Raw genomic sequence first — 20,355 nt, 5'->3', positions numbered from 1 at the left:
GAGCTGACGGGCGGCGTACTTTGACGAGCAGATCTGGCAACTCGGGGTACGATTTAAGAAACCGCTGAACCACGAGGTTAAGCACATGAGCCAGGCATGGTATGTGTGTGATCTCGCCTCGACTCAGAGCCGCCACCAGGTTACGGCCGTTGTCACACACGACCATGCCTGGATATAGGCTCAGCGGTGTCAGCCACAGATCTGCCTGCTCTTTCACAGCTGTCCACAACTCACAAGCAGTGTGAGGTTTATCACTTAAGCTTATGAGTTTCAGCACAGCCTGTTGCCGCTTGGCTGAGGCAGTACTGCAGTGCTTCCAGCTTGTAACTGATGTGGTGATATCTGAGATGGAGGCTGAACATGAGGAGGAGGATGAGGTGCAGGAGCTGTACACTGTGGGGGCAACTCTGACTGACATAGGGCCCGCAATCCTCGGTGTGGGGAGGATGTGTTCCGTCCCAAGGTCCGACTGGGTCCCGGCTTCCACTATGTTTACCCAGTGTGCCGTCAGGGAGATGTACCGTCCCTGGCCACAAGCACATGTCCACATGTCCATTGTCAGGTGGACTCTCTCAGTAACTGCGTTGTTGAGGGCACGGCAGATGTTTTGGGACACGTGCTTGTGTAGTGCGGGGATGGCACACCGGGAAAAATAGTGTCGGCTGGGGACCGAGTACCGAGGGATGGCCACCGTCATAAGGTTGCAGAAGGATTCCGTCTCCACCAGCCTAAAAGGCAGCATTTCCAATGCAAGCAGTCGTGAAATGTGTGAATTTAGGACTGTGGCCTGTGGGACGTTGGCTGCGAATTTGCGCTTTCGTTCAAAGGTCTGGGATATGGACAATTGAACGCTGCGGTGGGACGTGGACGTGGACGTTGATGCTGTTTCTTGAGAAACTGCCATAACAAGTGAAGACTGAGAGGAGGGGGCATCTTTGCATGCAGTATGGACAGGGGATTGCCTTGCACGCACAACAGGGGGTTCTATTACACGCACAACAGCGGAAGAAGCAGTGGTGACACCCGCTGACATTGGTCGTGGACCCTGGGGTACGCCCCACAAAGTCGGGTGCTTTGCTGCCATGAACCTGATCATGCTGGTGGTGGTCAGGCTAGTAGTTTTGTCACCCCTGCTGATGCTGGCATGGCAGGTGGTACAAATGGCCTTTTTGGGGTTATCAGCAGAGTCTTTAAAAAAAATTCCAGACTCTGGAAGACCTACCGGTTGTACTGGCAACGTCCCTCATGTTTGTGTTATGGGAAACTGTTGCCCGCCTTCTGTGTGCGGCCACCACACTGCTTCTTCCTGCCTGTTGGGGTACTCTGCCTCCCTCCCCCTGTGTGCTGCTGGCCTCGCTCAGCGTGTCCTCCTGCCACGTTGGGTCAGTTACTAGATCATCCACCACCTCCTCCTCTTCCACTTGCGCACCACTATTCTCCTCCTCACTTCGTGGCAATTGTGTTTCGTCATCGTCCACCTCTGGTGACAAATTGCCAGCGTCGACTTCCTCTGGCCGTGGCTGTTCAAATATTTGGGCATCGCTACATGGGATCTCCTCTTCCACCACTTCAAGCGGAGCAGGCGAGGGGCACAAATATGGAAATAGACCAGTGAACAGCTCTTCAGAGTGTTCAAGTGTGGGATCAGTTGCTGTCTGACGACACTCGGCACAGTGGGAGGAGGAGCATCAGAGTGAGGAGGAGTATGCGGTCGAGACTCATGGCTACTAAAACTTGACCGTGTGGAAGACAGACTGGAGGTGGTGGTGCCCAGGTAACTGTAAATATTATCTGCTATCCAATTAATAACCTGTTCACACTGATCAGTTTGCAATACTGGTGTTGTAGTGTGGTTCCCTAGTAATTCGGTCAAGACGTGGGAGCGAGAAGATGTGGCTGTTGGTTGTGGCACATTTTCACCTTGGCCACGGCCCTGTCCCCTGCACGCACCATCACCAGAACGTCCAGTTGCACGTCCCTTGCCACGCGCCTTGCCCATTGTAAATTAAGTAAAATAGCTTGCACTCGCACTATCAATGGAAAAAGGGTAATAAAAAGTAGATTAGAACCGTGGAAGAGGAAAATCACAGTTCTATTTCTCTGGCCTACACCAGAATCTTTTAAACAGATATATTTGTGACTGAACAGACAGGGAGACGCTATTTTTTTTTTTTACGTAAAACAGGCAAAAAGCTGGACAATACAGAGATTTGAACCGTGGAACTGCAAAACCACAGTTATACGAGGGTCAGTCAATAAGTAATGCCTCCTATGTTTTTTCTCCTTTTAATTGGCAAGAAATTCAAATGCAATTACATAGGTTGAAAACCACGACATTAACGATTAATTTGTCACTTTTCAATATAATTTCCATCCATTTCCACAGTCTTGGTCCACCGTTTAACAAGGGCATGTATTCCAGCATGGTAAAAAGCATTCTTGGGACCCACCGTGCACAAACTTTTCTGTATCCCAGTTGTCTAATAATTTTCATCATGCTGCCTTTACTGAGGCAGATAATGCCACACAATTCATCTGCATTCACCCGGCGATCACCACGAATGATGTCATCGACTTGCTGAATGTTGCTTGGAGTCACTGAGGTTACTGGCCTGCCACTCTGCATTTTGTCAGCCAACGGTGATGGCCCTTCAGCTGTGCAACAGTGGCGAACCCATCGTCTAACAGTACTGACATCCACTGTTGCATCACCGTACACATTTTTCAGTCTCTCATGAATTCGAATGGGCGTTTCACCTTTTGCATGCAAGAATTCAATCACAGAACATTGTCTAATACGAACATCGATGTCAGCCATTTTGCAAACGGATACAGTCCTGCCACCTGTTGGTGCAGGAAGTTGCAATTGCTGTGGATTGGAGAAGAAAGTTTGAGGAATTGTGCCAAATTCGAATATTTAACATAACTACCTTATTTAAGGAGAAAAAAAATAGCAGGCATTACTTATTCACTAGTCCTCGTATTTTTCTGGCCTACACCAGAATCTTTCAAACAGATATATTTGTGTCTGAACAATCAGGGAGACACTATTACTGTTTTTCTTTATGGCAAAAAATGCCAAAAACAGGATAATACAGAGATTTGACCCGTGGAACTGCAAAACCACAGTTATATTTTTCTGGCCTACACCAGAATCTTTCAAACAGATATATTAGTGTCTGAACAATCAGGGAGACACTATTACTGTTTTTCTTTAAGGAAAAAATACCGAAAGCTGGATAATACAGAGATTTGAAACGTGGAACTGCAAAAGCACAGTTATATTTTTCTGGCCTACACCAGAATCTTTCAAACAGATATATTTGTGTCTGAACAATCAGGTAGACACTATTACCGTTTTTCTTTAAGGAAAAAATACCAAAAGCTGGAAAATACTGAGATTTGAACCGTGGAACTGTAAAACCACAGTTATATTTTTCTGGCCTATACCAGACTCTTTTAAACAGATATTTTGGTGTCTGAAAACTCAGGGAGACCCTATTATGTTTTTTTTACGGCAAAAAATGCAAAAAACAGGATAATACAGAGATTTGACCCGTGGAACTGCAAAACCACAGTTATATTTTTCTGGCCTACATCAGAATCTTTCAGACAGATATATTTGTGTCTGAACAATCAGGGAGACACTATTACTGTTTTTCTTTAAGGAAAAAATACCAAAAGCTGGATAATACAGAGATTTGAAACGTGGAACTGCAAAACCACAGTTATATTTTTCTGGCCTACACCAGAATCTTTCAAACAGATATATTTGTGTCTGAACAATCAGGGAGACACTATTACTGTTTTTCTTTACGGAAAAAATACCAAAAGCTGGATAATACAGAAATTTGAACCGTGGAACTGCAAGACCACAGTTATATTTTTCTGGCCTACACCAGAAACTTTCAAAAAGATATATTTGTGTCTGAACAATCAGGGAGACACTTTTACTGTTTTTCTTTAAGGAAAAAATACCAAAAGCTGGATAATACAGAGATTTGAACCGTGGAACTGCAAAACCACAGTTATATTTTTCTTGCCTACACCAGAATCTTTCAAACAGATATATTTGTGTCTGAACAATCAGGGAGACACTATTACTGTTTTTATTTAAGGAAAAAATACCAAAAGCTGGATAATACAGAGATTTTAAACGTGGAACTGCAAAACCACAGTTCTATTTTTCTGGCCTACACCAGACTCTTTTAAACAGATATATTGGTGTCTGAACAGTCACAGACACACTCAATTTTTTTTTTTTTGGGGGGGGATACCAAAAGGTTAATAAGACGCGTATTTGGACAGTCTGACTGAGGAAAAAAAAAAGACAGCATTTAGATGAAAAAAAATAATAATTTTTCCTGGCCCCTGATACCGGGGTGATAAGTCTAGCAATTTGACCAACAGGAGCACACAGGACTGTAATGCAGCATTTGCTGGTATAACCACTGCGTCTCCTATACAGCCTGCCTGCCTGATATCTGGGATGGATATTAGTTCTGAGAAGGACTGTTTGTTTGATTTGGCAGGCTTTAGAGACCCTACACTAACTATTTCGGAGTATAAATCTCTCCCTAGCTCAGCAGCACTGACCCTACACTGTCTGATCCGGAGCGACTGTGTCCAAGATGGCGGCGCCCGGTTTTAAATACTCGAGGTGACGCTGTGCGGCCAGCCAATCACTGTAATGCCCACAAACAACATGGCTGCGGCATTCCAGTGACTGGCTGGCAATCCATGCATGTTCATTGGCTCTGTAAAGAGCGCCAAATGTGCAGGGCGGAGACCCGAGCTCCCGCCCGAGTAACCCGGAAATGTTCGGTGTTCGCCGAACATCCCGAGTAGTGAGATGCTCGGGCGAGTACCAAGCAGTATTGAGCATGCTTGCTCAACACTAATGAACACAAGTTCAAACACCCCCATAAAGATGTTTGTGAAAGTGGGTGCAACCTTTGACCACATTGAAGTCCCTTTGATTTGATGGTATGTGCGATGGAGGAAGGTAAAATAATTATTACTGAGAATAAACAATAAGCCCGCCCGAATGAATGACTTGTGGGCTGGAGACAACCAATTGTCCTCAGCAATTATGTACAGTATTCAATGCATAAGAGACAAATTTCCCAGTCAATATTCGTGCATAGTGATGTGACATCTAGGGATAAAAAAACATAGGTGTCTTCCCATTTTATGGCTTTAGTGAGTCTAATCAGGTGACTCGAATCATGAAGATAACTCCTTAGATTTTTAACATGGGGCTGTAGGAGAATATCAATGTATTCTGCTAGGTTGCTGGTCAATGAGCCTATGCCTGATATGATAGGTCTCCCCAGGGGTTTGCTAAGATCTTTATGAATTTTTGGGAGATGGTAATAAAAAGGCATGCATGGATTTTGTACCAGCAAGAATTTTTTCTCGTTTTCATTTAGGACTCCTTCTGCATAACCCTTCTTAATAAGTTTAACATATATCGCTTGAATTTGTTCTAAGGGACTATAATGAATTTCTCTATAGTATATTCTGTCATTCAGAATTCTATTGGCTTCATCTATATAGTCGTTATAGTTTTGTATCACAATCCCTCCTCCTTTGTCAGCCGATCTAATGATTATGTTTTTATTTTCCAGAAGATTGGGAAGAGCTTTCCTTTCATTATTTGTGAGATTTCTATTTTTTCGGAGTATTAGTTTTTTGAAATCATGCATGGTCACCTCACTGAAAGTATCAATTTGGTGACTTCGGCTCTCTAATGGGTACAATTTTGACTTATTTTTCAAATGGGTATGTAATGTGCCATTACAGACAACAGAACCCGTGTGCGGCGCATCAATCGTGGGCTTGTTGGCAAAATGTCTTTTTAGGGTGAGTTTTCTCACAAAGGCTTGAAGATCTAAAAATATTTCAAAATCTTTACTCTTGTACGTGGGGCAAAAAGATAATCCTTTAGAAAGTAAAGCAGTATCATGTTCACTAAGTGTGATGGATGACAGGTTGTATAAATTAGATTTTTCTGATTTTTGGGGCTCTATTTTTCTAAGAGTCTTCTTTTGTTTGCCTCTTCCTCTGTTCCCTCTTCTATGTTTTTCCTTTTCCCTAGTCTTTTGAAATAGTAATCTAGCGTTTCGTGCCTGGGGACTAGGGCCCGGGGTAAAAAATTAGTTACACACGTGATGCAACTCTTCTGCGTGTTGTCGACTAGCGTGGTAGCATTAATCAGGACCTGAAGGGATGCATCTTTTCCCACAGTGGTGGTCTGGCCTGTGGGTACAGATGTGGATGTTTCTGGAGTGCAGTGTATAGATAAATTGAGCAGATCGGTGATATCTGTCGGTGTGGTGTTGTGTGAATTCCCTTCATTAAGCGAAAGTTCACTTTTGGTACTGAGGGATTTCCTCCTCTCTTCTTGTATGAGACTAATCTGTTGTTTAATGTCTTCTAAGTTTTTTTTAGTTTTGGCCAGTGTCGGATAAGCCACTAAAGACTGGACAGTTCTGGAAGGACTCCGACCCATAGAGCTTTGATCAGGAGAAAACAGGATAATAGGGGATCCTTTGAAAAAGTGAGAGACACCTGTAGCCAGGACTCCCTCCTCATAAGGGTACTGCACCTCAGAATGAGGTGTGGTATCTCCTCTTCCAGGTAAGGATGGAGTACTACACAGGACCCCAACCACACACTCAACACTACACCACTGTAGGGGGCCTAAAAAGCACCATAGTGCTGCCCTGGGCCTGAATGGAGGAGTTGGGGGGAACCAAAGTAAGGGGGAACCACATAGTGAGTGAGGGTGGAGGAAGCATTTACTTAAGCACTTAATTAGAATTCTATATAACTGGAGGCCATCTTATTAACAAGGTCTTTGGTCGTGGGTCTTTGGGACGGCTAGTCAGCACAAAGCTGTAGCCGGCTGAGGGTCCACGGTTCCCGGTCTCAGGCCTCGAGACGGGGGGTCGGGGCAGAGTTATAACCGGCTCTGTCCCCAATCAGAGTCCAAGCAAGAAGGCCCAGGAGGGGAGCAGAGGAGACAGGCTCCACAGGCAAAAGGATCTCAGGGGGTGCGGACGGAGCGGAGTCGCCACCTGCATACCTTATTCTGGCCCTGCCAGAGAGACCCTGCCGCAAAAGGGGGTACCGGTCCCCGATTATCTGACTTTGCACTTCACGTCTCTGTTGGAAAAGTCCGGAGGCTTATGTGGATCCCAGGGGGATACGGACGGAGCGGAGTCGCCACCTGTATGCCCTAATCTGAGTTTATCCAGAGGGACCCGGCCTTGCGCCACGTTCTCACCACTAGTCACCAAAAAGGACACCCATTCGGTCAGGGAGCTACACGTTACCCACAAGGGACATCACAGTACCTGTACGGGACTCAGTGGGGGACACAAGGTGGGAGAAGTTCAACAAGAGAGGAACACACTAAAGCAGGGGTTCTGTCAAGCGCTCCTGAACTACCTGGAGTGTGCTGAACCCCACCCTGGTGGCCGCAGCTCGCTGTGTGACAGCGGAGAGAAGCTCTGAGCTGACAAGACACCACAGTGAGTAAAGACTCGGATGACTTCAACTACAGCCTCTGTATGTTCTTTCCTCCACGGCTCTGCACCCGCCAACGCTCTATTCTACACCCTCTTTTCACTGCCCTGAGGCCCCGCTCCACCTGTGGGGAGCCGTACCAACGAAGCTGCCTGAACACCGGCCTCGGAGGACTGTTGCAGTGCTGGTGGTCCTCACCAGACACCATGGGTGGCGTCATGAACATTTCCCTATCCCACACAACTTTCCCCCCTTCTTTTAAGAGTGACTCCAGGGTACAGGCCCGGGAGCCGAACACCACGACATCCCCCGAGATCAGGCAACAACAAAGCCTGGGCGCCGAGTCGTTCCCCATTCCCTGGGCGCGTCATATGCATACACTTGTCAGTGCTTCACTAAAAATGTTAATTTTTTTACAATCATGTCTTCTCCGCAAGAACCATCATATAATTGTATCCCTCTTAAAAGGCAGCTAAAAAACATCTACAAGCTATCAGATACTTCCACGGTCTAGAGGTACTGACCATGCATGTTGTCTTTGTATGGTATGGGGCACCTATAAATAGCGGGTTTGAATCATCATATATACATTTTTACATCATGGAACTCGTGTGGAAGATGTTTTAATTTTTTTTTATACAATTCTCATTACTTTTTTATAATTGTTAATATATCTTTTAGTGACGTGAATACACACGCTTTCTTAAGGAATATGTAAATGTTTCATTTTTAAATGTAAACTGCTGCTGTTGCTTTGGCGCCAGTTTTTTTCACTTTCCATGTGTATATACATTCTCTGCTGTTAACATCTCTAAAGCTACGCACTTGATGAAGTGGACGGGACATCCACGAAACGTGTCTGTTTTTAGCTTGTTAAAAGAATAAATCCACAACACAAAGACTGGATTCTGTATCATCTGTATGAACGGAGGAGCGCGGAATTACCGACACCTTTCATCTTTCCTTTACATTGCGAACCACCAAGGTTTGGTGTCTCCAGCAACCCTCTCTTACGCTTAGTATATGAGTTGTGCATGACACAACCCAGCAAGGTAAGCATATTTTCACTTATATAATGCTAGATGATGGCCCGATTCTAACGCATCTGGTATTCTAGAATATGTATGCGGCCGACTGGGCGCGACTAAGCAGCGAAGCAGTCTTTAAATGGGCTGTGCAGTTCTTTAAATTAACCCCCCAATGTATCCCCCCCGGGGCCCCTAATGAATTTTGTAATTATGTCATGTTGTCAATACTGCTTGTGACAACATCGCTGACCACGCACAGCCAGCACGTAATTCCCCCGGCTGCCGCCGGCTCTTGCTTCCGCTTACATCACGACTATTTGTGGCTGCAGCCAGGGGTCTCCTGTTCCGCGTATCAGTGAATGACGGGCAGTGGGCAGGATTATCCCCCATCGTGTCACACCCAGCATCCACTGCGCGCTCTGTCAATGAATGCGCGTGCGGTGAATGCCGGGTGTGACGGGATGGGGGATAACCCCGCCCACAGCCCATCACTCACCGTGGAACGTGAAACAGGAGACACCTTAGCTGCAGCCGCAAATAGTCATGACATAAGAGGAAGCAAGAGCCAGCTGCAGCCGGGGGTCACATGTTGCCTGTGCGTGGTGACCTGAGTATAAGCCCAGACCCATAATTTTTCAACAAAAAAAAAGGGAAAATTTATTGACTTGAGTATAAGCCTAGGGTGGGAAATGCAGCACTTACTGTTAAATTTACATATCCTGGTATGTATGGCTCCCTCATCCCCTAATTGTGGTTTGTATGGCTCCGTCATTCCCATAATCCTGGTTTGTATGACTCCCTTATCTTGGATTGTACGGCTTCCTTATCCTGGCTTGTATGTCCCTCTCATCCTGGTTTTGTATGACCTCCTCATTCCCCCATCTCCACAGCACAGTTAAAAAAATAAACACTAATACTCACCTTGTTTCCTTCTCTCTGCTACAGCGCTGTCTGTCCTGTTTACAGCAGCTCCTGGCAGGATTGGAGGCACAGCACGCGCTGTCAGATACTGCTTTGAGTTGCTGCTGTCTGTAGATTTGCTCCTTTCTACGCCGGGACTAAGTGAGTGGAGAGGCACAAATCTGCATTCAGTTTAGTAGCAGATGCTGCAGATGCCGCTATGAAGATTTAAGAATAATACAATGAATACACAGCATTTTCTGGGTAAAATAATACTTTATCATTAAATATTATTGCTTATAGAACTTAATACAACTGAACAAAATTATTAAACAGATGATCCAAATATATAAACTATTCCATGAATATCTAACTATATTTTTAAATAAATCATCGGACAAAAGAAGTACGACCCTATAATATATTTCTTAACAATATCAAGCCAAAATATTTTTGTACACTACATTTTTTGTGAATACTTTTGGACTATCTCGAAGCAACTTTCCTTGTAAATGGGTATCCAAAACTTGCACCTTGACGTTGGATCTCATTTTAACTCTTGAAAATGCAACATAGAGTAGTCCATGACCAAAAACGGGCTCCGGTAAATATATGCCAACACGGTGTAGAGTTTGACCTTGTGACTTGTTTATTGTCATGGCAAATGCTGGTTTTATTGGAAACTGTCGACGCAGAAGCCTAAATGGAAGACCGGTGTCCGAAGGACATAAATCAATGAGTGGAATGAACACTTCGTCTCCTTTCGCTGATCCAGTGAGCACTCTTGATTGAATTATGTGGGAATAGAGTCCAGTAACAATAAGGTGAGTTCCATTACATAGACCATTTCTTGTATTTAGATTCCGCAGCAACATTACGATTGCTCCACCTTTAAGTTGTAGTCTGTGGGATGGCATTCCTGATAGCGTAACACTATTTAAAAATTCAATTGGATAATGCTCTCGTTCATCTTCATTGTCTACATCCACCGAATCATCACTTTTGTACAATTTATACTCTCCAGGCATTCTATCCATCACACGGGAATTTAGCAGAGCTACCTCATCATTCTTGGGACAAAGAATTGCATAGGAAGAGGCCCTCTCAACACTGCTTTGGTCGTTCACATCAATTTCAACACGTTGTCCAAAAACATCACTTACGATGCAGTCAGTGCACAACATGTCTTCTGGTATTTCAATAATGTCTTATCCAAGGTTATATTCATTGCTAAGTTCACCATTACCAAGTTTAAGAAGCCAGTTGCTGTACTCTGGGTCAGAAGATCGCATGTTGTTAATTAGTTGGAGTTTATTAAACTCTTTCCGGACATTTTTAAGGTGGACTCGATAATATTTGTTCTTGTTCCATTTGGTATAACTGGAAGGCATTGCCTAAAATCTCCGCCAATGACAAAAACTTTACCTCCAAAAGGAATTTCATTTTTTTCAGCAACATTTGTAGTCATAACTTCACGCAGAAGTCTGTCAATTAAGCTCAAAGCATATTTGGGTGCCATGGTACACTCATCAAGTATCAAAAGATTTGCACTGTTCAACTGTCTTCCTGCAAATGTGTCTTGTTTGATTCTGGAAACGGAGATTTCATTGACTGGAACTGGTATCCCAAAGAGTGAATGCATAGTGCGACTTCTTCGTAAAAAGTTTGCTGCAATACCTGTTGTAGCCGATGGCAATACGACTTTTCCCAACCCTCTAACATGATGCATTAAAACTTCATAGAGGTATGTTTTACCGCTGCCTCCAGGAACATCAATAAAGAAACATTTTGGCGTTGGATCTGCTTGGTTTTCTACAGCGCTCACAATAGTGTCATATGCAATCCGTTGTCGTTCATTTAAGGAGTTTTTCTTCTCTGTTGCCAACAATAATTCATAAGCTTCGTCATACTCTTGAATTTGTGGAACTTGACTTGCAGGCTGTGGCAAATTAAAGTCTGAAAACATTTTTCCATGCAGTAGTAGGACATTTTGGACATCTTGCATGGCATAAGATTCGCAATTTTGACAATTTCCACTTCTGTTGTGAAGACGTAAGCAGTAATCCTCAATTATATGTTCTTTGAAATTTGTCCAAAGTTGAGCCGGATTTGTAGGCGGTCCAAAGACACAAATGTAGGCAAACAATTCGTGAAGTTTCTTAGGCATATGTAGGGTAACTGCATCTTCTAAAGTAAGTGTCCACACAGTATCATCCAATAGAAGTCCTAAAGCCAAAGCTGCAACTTTAAATGTATCATGCAATACTCCGTTAACTGTTTTCAAATCGTAGTAACTTCTAGCTCCTTTGACATGCAGTAGTAACAGCCGAAGGCAATATCTTTCTTGATCCTTGACACTTACAGTATACATGCGTCCAATTATTCTGCTAAGTCCTCGTTGTCTTGGATTCCAAGTTTTATTCCAAACGTAATGCTCTGGAATCTCTCGATACAAATACTGCCTTGAAGTTTCGTCACGTTGGTTCAGCAAAAACCATTCCATTAATGTTGACATCGTGCTTAAAGTTTTTGAGACATCTTCGACTTGAGCATTTTCAAAGAAATAAAGCTTCTGTTGATTTGGTAAATGAATAGCTAAACGTATAATGGCATGGGACTGTGAATGCATTGTAAATGCAAATATCCTCCAAGCAGCTTCTGGAGCACTCACATATCTTGAGTCAACAAAACGTGATGATTCATCGTGATTGACTGTTTTCTGTTGTATTTCGACGTTAGCTTTGTCATGCCCCTTGTAGATGTACTTGAAAAGATATTTTACACTTCTTATTGAAGCACAGATTTCAACGTTGATGTGACAGTTGTAGCGTTTTAATAAGTATGGGTTGTATGGAACTATCCATGAGTTATTTATAATATTTTTGTTGTGTACAATGTTATCAATGAGATGTTGCCGGTAGGATGGGTAGCCATCCAAATCTTTAACAGTGTGCTGTATCAACTGCTTTGGAAACCCTTTTGTACACTTTCCGTTTTGCATGCATGGACTTTATGGATTTGCTACACCGCATGGGCCATGAACCATATTACAGATTACAATATTATACAATTCAGGATACTTTTCTTGGTTAGGAATTTCAGCCCACACTATGTTGTCAATTTCTTCCTCCGTGCGAAACTTGGAATCCGCATCTAAGATAATTAGTATATGCGCATGTGGAAGACCTAATTTCTGAAACTCTATGACGTGTACCATTGCTACGACTGTTCCAAAAAGCCCATTTTTGATGTCTTTAAAAAGGCTGCTGAGTTTTAGTCGAAATACGCGTGCAACTAAGTCCGGCCTGTGTTCAACTTGCTGCCAGGGTTGTAGATTTTCGGTAATTTCCGGCCAATTAGGATTACAGGTCATTGTTACAAAAATGTCAGGTCTTCCATACTTTGTTACTATTGCCCTTGCATCTTGATAATGCTGTTGCATGTTGCGGGGGCTACCTTCAAACGATGATGGGAGAATTACTGTTTTTCCAATTGGAATCCTTTTTGAATGGATTGTTTTTGCAAATGTTATTGAAGAACGCAGTAGTCTTCAACTTTAAGTTGTTTTTGGTTCATTCGTCTGAAATTGAGCTGATTAGCTTCAATTTTAACGTATGCATTGACTAAGTACTGTTGTGTCAGTTTCCCACCGCTTAAAATAGGATTGAAGTAATTTCGGACAGACAGAAGAAAACTGTAGTACTGCAGTTGTGTAATTCTTCTTGAAGTTCCTTGCTGGTGTAGGTTTTCATGCCACCCTTGATCACTGCTTGGAAAGAATAGCGGATACAGAAGAGCATCAAGGTTGCTGTGCAATATGATAATTCGTTGTGTTTTAGGAACGAAAGGGTTGTTTTGGTCTGGCTTAAGATGGACTAATATATCCCTTTGAAAAGGAGGCTCTCCATCATCGTTTTGAAAAACAACTGCGACCTAACTTACACGTGGTTTGTTGTAACATCGGGGATATTGTTTACGTTCTTGTTTAATGGCCATGATAATAGAAGGCATTTCTGTCCCATTTTGTATAGCTCTCTGTTCCTCCTCAGCTTCGACGTCTTTTAGCATGCGATTTGCGGCAGCAAATGGGCTGATTGTTTGTAAATGTACAGCAATTAGGTTCATCAGTTCAGCAGTACATTTTTCATTTTCTTTCAGGTTCATCCTTTGTTCTGTAGCCTCATTTGGATCAAAGATGTATAATTGTGCAAATTTTGGTGGTTGTCCTATTTCTGGGTGAAGTGTTCCAGTGCGGTGGTAGATCTGGCCATGAATTTTAAAACAATACGGTCCGAATCCAGGGGGCGGTGCAATGTTGGCACCAAATGAAGCAAAGGCATGAGAACTGTTGATACTTCTGATATTTTCCATAAAATTTTTACTGTGTTCATGGGTTACTTTCATCAACTGCTCAAACAGATCTGAGTAGTGACTTCTCGGTAGCATAACTTTTCCTTTTTGGCAGCATTGAGTAAACTGATTGTCAGATGTTTTTTCCTCAATGAAATTCAGAGAGTCGCATTTAGAACAAAGTACATTCATATTCCCACAGTAGTGTTGAATAATTATAGTTTCATTGTCTGTTACGTAACGTGCAAGTTGTTGAATATTCTGCTGGGTTTGCCTTAGTTGGTAGAGCATTCGTTTTTGATAAATTTGGCAATCGTGTTGTTCTCTGTTTGTCCTGGATTCTGGAGATTCATTCACTCGACATTGTCTATGGGATTCCGCATCAAGTTCCTGCCTAGCGGCAGTGTGTTGCGGTGTCTCCGGTTCCCGACGTTGTCTGTGAGATTCCGCATCCTGGGATTGTCTGGCGGCAGTGTGTTGTGGTGTCTCCTGTTCCCGAAGTTGTCTGTGAGATTCTGCATCCTGGGCTTGTCTGGCAGCAGTGTGTTGTGGTGTCTCCTGTTCCCGACGTTTTCTGTGAGATTCCGCATCCTCGGCTTGTCTGGCGGCAGTGTGTTGTGGTGTCTCCTGTTCCCGACGTTTTCTGTGAGATTCCGCATCCTGTGCTTGTCTGTCGGCAGTGTGTTGTGGTGTCTCCTGTTCCCGACGTTTTCTGTGAGCTTCAGCATCCTGGGCTTGTCTGCCGGCAGTGTGTTGTGGTGTCTCCTGTTCCCGCCGTTTTCTGTGAGATTCCGCATTCTGGACTTGTCTGGCGGCAGTGTGTTTCTGTTAGAACACTCCTGTTAGTTTTTGCTATCTTGTGTTTTGCGGTCACGTGACCAGCTGCCTATATATTCCAGCTCCGTCCTTCTAGCTTTGCTGGACTTCAGTGTTGTTTTGACTGTCTCTCTAGCTTGGTGCATTTGTGCCTATCTCTCTCTAATTTGTTTGATCCTCTGGGACCTCTAATACTTTTTGTCAGTTTATCTTTTGCTCTGCAACAACTTCTGTTAGGAGGTGTCCCATTTTTGTCCCAGTCCTTAGTTCCTTTAGGGACCCCTCTCTTTCTCTATAGGTCTCCGTTCAGACTAGCCGAGGATGAAGGCGGGTCTGTTCACAAGGAACAGGTAGCCTGCTACAACGTCGGGGCTCAGCTTAGTCTTACTGTAGGGACAGCTCTCTCCATCTTTCCTTAGCCTATGTTGCAGATCATAACAGTTGCGGTGTCTCCCGTTCCCGACGTTGTCTGTGAGATTCCGCATCCTCGGCTTGTCTGGCAGCAGTGTATTGTGGTGTCTGTTGCTCTCAACATTGTCGTTTTCTTGCTGCTTCTGCTGCTTTTCTGTTATCCTCAGTGGTGTATTTTCGCTTACAACCCATTGGAAGACAGGAAGCGTCAAGAAATATCTGTTCAGCGCGCTGTGACTGGCAGAACGTGTTCAGTAAACGTGACAGAAGTACATCACACACTGTGACTGACAAAACTTGTTCAGTACGTTATGGGCAGTTGGTCAGTCACATGACCACATGGGTGGAGTCAGCCCTGCTATCTCCCGACGGTGGCGTACTTATTTGAAATCCGGCACCAAATGGCCGGAGAGCGTGTTTAAATTTGGCGCCAAAATCGCTGATTGATCACGGCCGGCGGCCGTGTCAAATCAGAGAACAGTGTTAGTGAGGACGGGGAGTGGCACTGCCTGTGCGGGTACTTCCGCTGCGAGCTGCCGGGAGATGACCGGCTAGTGCCGGTCATCTCCCGGCTGCATCGCCGCTGACCTCCATGTGGCTACCATCGGGAGATCAGCGGCTAGTGCCGCTGATCTCCCGACAGTAAGTGTGAAGGGAGGACTGGGGAGTGAGGCCGCTGGTCGGGGTACTTCTGCTGCGAGCACCGGTCATCTCCTGGCTGCATCGCCGCTGATTTCCCGACGGTGGCCTGCGCGTTTCAAATCTGGCGCCAATTCGCGGCGGGGCTGTGGCAGTCGCTAATTGATCGTGGCCGGCTGGGCGCGACCAATCACAGAAGCGGGTTTTAAATTTCGCGCCAATATCGCTGATTGGTCGCGGGCCATGACCAATCAGCAGAGCGGTGTTTAAATTTGGCATCAATCAGCAAACCGTGTTAGTGAGGACCGGAGAGCGTGTTTAAATTTGGCGCCAATCTCGCTGATTGCTCGCAGCTGGGCGTCCGCGACCAATCAGCAGAGCGGTGTTTAAATTTGGCGCCAATATCGCTGATTGGTCGCGGTCGGCGGCTGCGACCAATCAGCGAACTGTGTTAGTGAGCACTGGGGAGCGGTGGTGCTTGTGCGGGTACTTCCGCTGTGAGCAGCCGGGAGATGAACGGCTAGCGCCGGTCATCTCCCGGCTGCATCGCCGCTGACCTCCATGCGACTACCATTGGGAGATCAGCGGCTAGGGACCCTCATCTCCCGACGGCAAGTGTGAAGGGAGGACCGGGGAGCGAGGCCGCCGGTCGGTGTACTTCTGCTGCGAGCAGCCGGGAGATGACCGGCTAGCACTGCTCATCTCCTGGCTGCGTCGCCGCTGATCTCCCTATGGTGGCCTGCGTGTTTAAAATCCGGCGCCAATTTGCGCCCGTGCTGCGGCAGTCGCTGATTGATCACGGCCAGCTGGGCGCGACCAATCAGCAGAGCGATGTTTAAATTTGGCGCCAATATTGCTGATTGGTCGCGGCCACGACCAATCAGCAGAGCGGTGTTTAAATGTGGCGCCAATATCGCTGATTGGTCGCGGCCGGCGGCCAATCATCAAACCGTGTTAGTGAGGACCGGAGAGCGTGTTTAAATATTGCGCCAAAATCGCTGATTGGTCGCGGCCAGAGGCCGCGACCAATCAGCACAGCGGTGTTTAAATTTGGCGCCAAGATTTGGCGCCAAGATCGCTGATTGGTCGCGGCCGCCACATAGTTCACATGCACGCATAGTTCACATGGGATTTCTAGAACTCCCATCCACTATGTTGTAACATTTGGCCGCTACAGGTTTGACGCTGCATAAACACACAGCATCAAACCCGCAGCATTTCCTGATCGTGGGCACAACCCCATTCTGTCCCCTCAAACTATTCCCCTCATATTGTTCCCTTATATATTTTCAACCATATTATACCCTCACACTTTTCATGCCATATTGTCACCTCACATTTTTCTCTCCCCCATACTGTCTCTTTACAGGTCCCCGCCATGCTGTCCACTCACAATCCACCCCATACTGTTCCCTCATGTAATGTCCCCAATAAAAGTCCTCTGTGTCTTCGGCTGCATTGGAGCGCTTAGCTTATAGTCAGTCTCCATCCCTGTGGTGCAAGAGTGACGTCAGCAGTGTGATCAGATATACTGATCTAGCTTCTGAAGTCATCTTGCCCCTGGAAGTGCCGGGGGTCAGAGATTCAACTGTACTCGTGCCTGAAAGACACAAGTACAATTGTATGCAGAGAGACATCCGTTTACTTGTTCTCTCAGCTGGCTGTAAGTGTAACAACCAGCTTGGAGAACGATTGAATCCCACTCCTAAGAGGTGGGAAAATGCCACCTGTGATACACCTTGGATGACTGCATTAGGTGGCTTGATGACGTCCATCTGCCTCTAGTTACACCCCTGGTTGGGTTCATGGGGCATAGGTACTTAATTTTTGTAAGAGGGTGGTGGACCCATTTGTAAACCTCTTACATGCTGATCCATAGAAAATCTACAGCAGAAATTTTGCATGTGTGGCTGCAAAAAATAAAGGGAATCTGCAGGGTTTTGCTATATTAATTTCAGCAATGTGTCACTTATTAGGCTGTGTGCTGTTGTTTTAATACAATAAATGTTTTATCAGCAGGAGATAAGTGTTTTTGTCATTTCCGGACTTGCTGCCCTGGTCCAACCACTCCCCTTGAACTGATTAGCAGCTTACTGTCAATATACAATGTACGTATAACGCTGTGTTGTTGGCAAGATTAGCTTTCTGAGCTTTCTGAGCACTGATGCATTTACAGCAGAGAAAATTCTCATTGTATCACAACTGCTTCAGCCAGTAAACTAATTGATACATAGCTGGAATCAGGGTCTCTTTCCCTACATTATGCTGCTCTCAAATGACATAGCAAAACCTTGGTGACAGATTCCCTTTAACCCCTTAACGACAGCCGTAACACATATTCACGGCGGCAGTTAAGGGTACTTATGCCTCAGCGACGCTCCTTCATATCACTGAGGCATAACAGTATAGCGCCCCCCCAGTGTCGGAAAATCTCCAGGATCTCAGCTGGTGGACAACATGATCAGGGCTGTTTTTTTCGGTCCACTGTCACGTGATCCTCGTTAGTAATCATATAACGGCGATAACATAAAAAAAGTCTGATTTAAAATCAATTTCTCTCTCCTCTAATGTGATCTAACATATCAGAGAAGAGAGAAAAGGGGTCCCCGATCCCCCCACGGTGCATTAGGTACCGGATCGGTGTTCCCCCGGCCCCCCTACTCCTTGTACAGAGAGAAAATGGAGGGTGCATGCACACTGTGCCTTCCAAGATCTTCCTCTCTGCACCCGGCAACAGCAGAGATTTTTTTCATTGGCTGCTTGCTTTTGATTACTGTGACAGACCCTATCACAGTGATCAAAAGCTCCCAATATTAGTAAATATGGCAGCACTTGGGCTATACCTCTCTCTTCCCTCCTCAGTGCTCAAATGACATGGGGACAGCATGGGGATCGCCCCAGGAAGCATTTCTGACCCCCAGGTCACTGCTGTCAACAATGTGGTCAGAGGTATTAAGCCACTTTTACGGGCTCACAATAAAACGTTCAAAAACGAAACTGAAACTGCTTTCCTGTGAAATATGTTAAGGAAGTTCCTTTCCAGGGTAAAGACTTGTGTATAAGGTAAAATAAATAACCAAAAACAAAAATACTCCTCCACACCTTGGGCTATGTTCACAAGTAGCATTTTTTATGCGTTTTTGCACTTTTGTATTGCTTTCAACCGTGACAAATGCATTCACAGGGAAATGTCATTTTAACATTTTACAACCTTATCTGGCCATGTGCTGTGTGACACATGCATACAGTGCTGAAAAGATATGGGAACAGCATGGGGAAGACCCTGGAAGCATCTCTGACACCCAGGTGTGCCCATTAGAAGTGATCCTTGCCGCATCAGAAGATGCAGACTTGCAACTATCCGTGTGCAAGTCCTTGTCCCAGGGCAGTGTTCAATTGTACCTCCCCCATTCCTTGCAATGCAAGCGCAAATGTGCAGCCACCCACCCACCCACCCACAGGCTGCAATACTATACTACTAGCTTGCACTTGAAATGGGGCCTTTTAGTTTGGAGGAGGCCGAAGCTGGCCACTACCTCATGGCTGCGTCGGCGGCGAGGTCTCCATACTCAGTCCCCAGCCGCCACTATTTGTCCCGGGAACCTTCCCCACACTTTTCTTAGCCTGGCCTGCTTTAGGGCAGCATTGGATGAGCCCACCAGACAACCAGAGACTCCTCCGGTGGGCCCTGGCTTCTCCATCAGAGGAGTTGAGAGTGCCAAGGTGAGGAGCATGATGATGATAGAAGTTAGCATCTGCTTTGTTTTCTTGGAATGCAAGCGTAAGTGTGCAGCCTGCCACCCACCCCCAGGCTGCAATACCATACTGCTAACTTGCACTTGAAATGGGGTCTTTTAGTTTGGAGGAGGTCGAAGCTGGCCACTACCTCATGGCTGCTTCGGCAGCGAGGTATCCATACTCAGTCTCCAGCCGCCCGGCGGCTGAGTGTCCACGCTCGGTCCCCAGCCGCCAGGGGGCGGCCCGGTGTCCATAAACGGTCCCCAGCTGCCTCTACTTCTCCTTTCACCTTCCCCACACCTTTCTTAGCCTGGCCTGCTTTAGGGCAGCATTGGATGAGCCCACCAGACAACCAGAGACTCCTCCGGTGGGCCCTGGCTTCTCCATCAGAGGAGTTGAGAGTGCCAAGGTGAGGAGCATGATAATGATAGAAGTTAGCATCTGCTTTGTTTTCTTGGAATGCAAGCGTAAGTGTGCAGCCTGCCACCCACCCACCCCCAGGCTGCAATACCATACTGCTAGCTTGCACTTGAAATGGGGCCTTTTAGTTTGGAGGAGGTCAAAGCTGGCCACTACCTCATGGCTGCTTCGGCAGCGAGGTATCCATACTCAGTCCCCAGCCGCCCGGCGGCCGAATATCCACGCTCGGTCCCCAGCCGTCAGGGGGAGGCTGGGCGTCCATAAATGGTCCCCAGCCGCCTCTATTTCTCCTGTCACCTTCCCGCACACTTTTCTTAGCCTGGCCTGCTTTATGGCAGCATTGGAAGAGCCCACCAGAGAACCAGACTCCTCCGGTGGGCCCTGGCTTCTCCATCAGGGGAGTTGAGAGTGCCAAGGTGAGAAGCATGATGATACTGATAGAAGTTAGCATCTGCTTTGTTTTCTTGGAATGCAAGCGTAAGTGTGCAGCCTGCCACCCTCCCACCCCCAGGCTGCAATA

This window comes from Phyllobates terribilis, unplaced genomic scaffold, assembly GCF_046119375.1.
Source record: "Phyllobates terribilis strain yellow unplaced genomic scaffold, ASM4611937v1 Scaffold_3__8_contigs__length_932513732, whole genome shotgun sequence".
NCBI classification, from domain to species: domain Eukaryota; kingdom Metazoa; phylum Chordata; class Amphibia; order Anura; family Dendrobatidae; genus Phyllobates; species Phyllobates terribilis.
The sequence above is the reverse complement of the archived record's forward strand: the minus strand, read 5'-3'. Positions refer to the sequence as shown.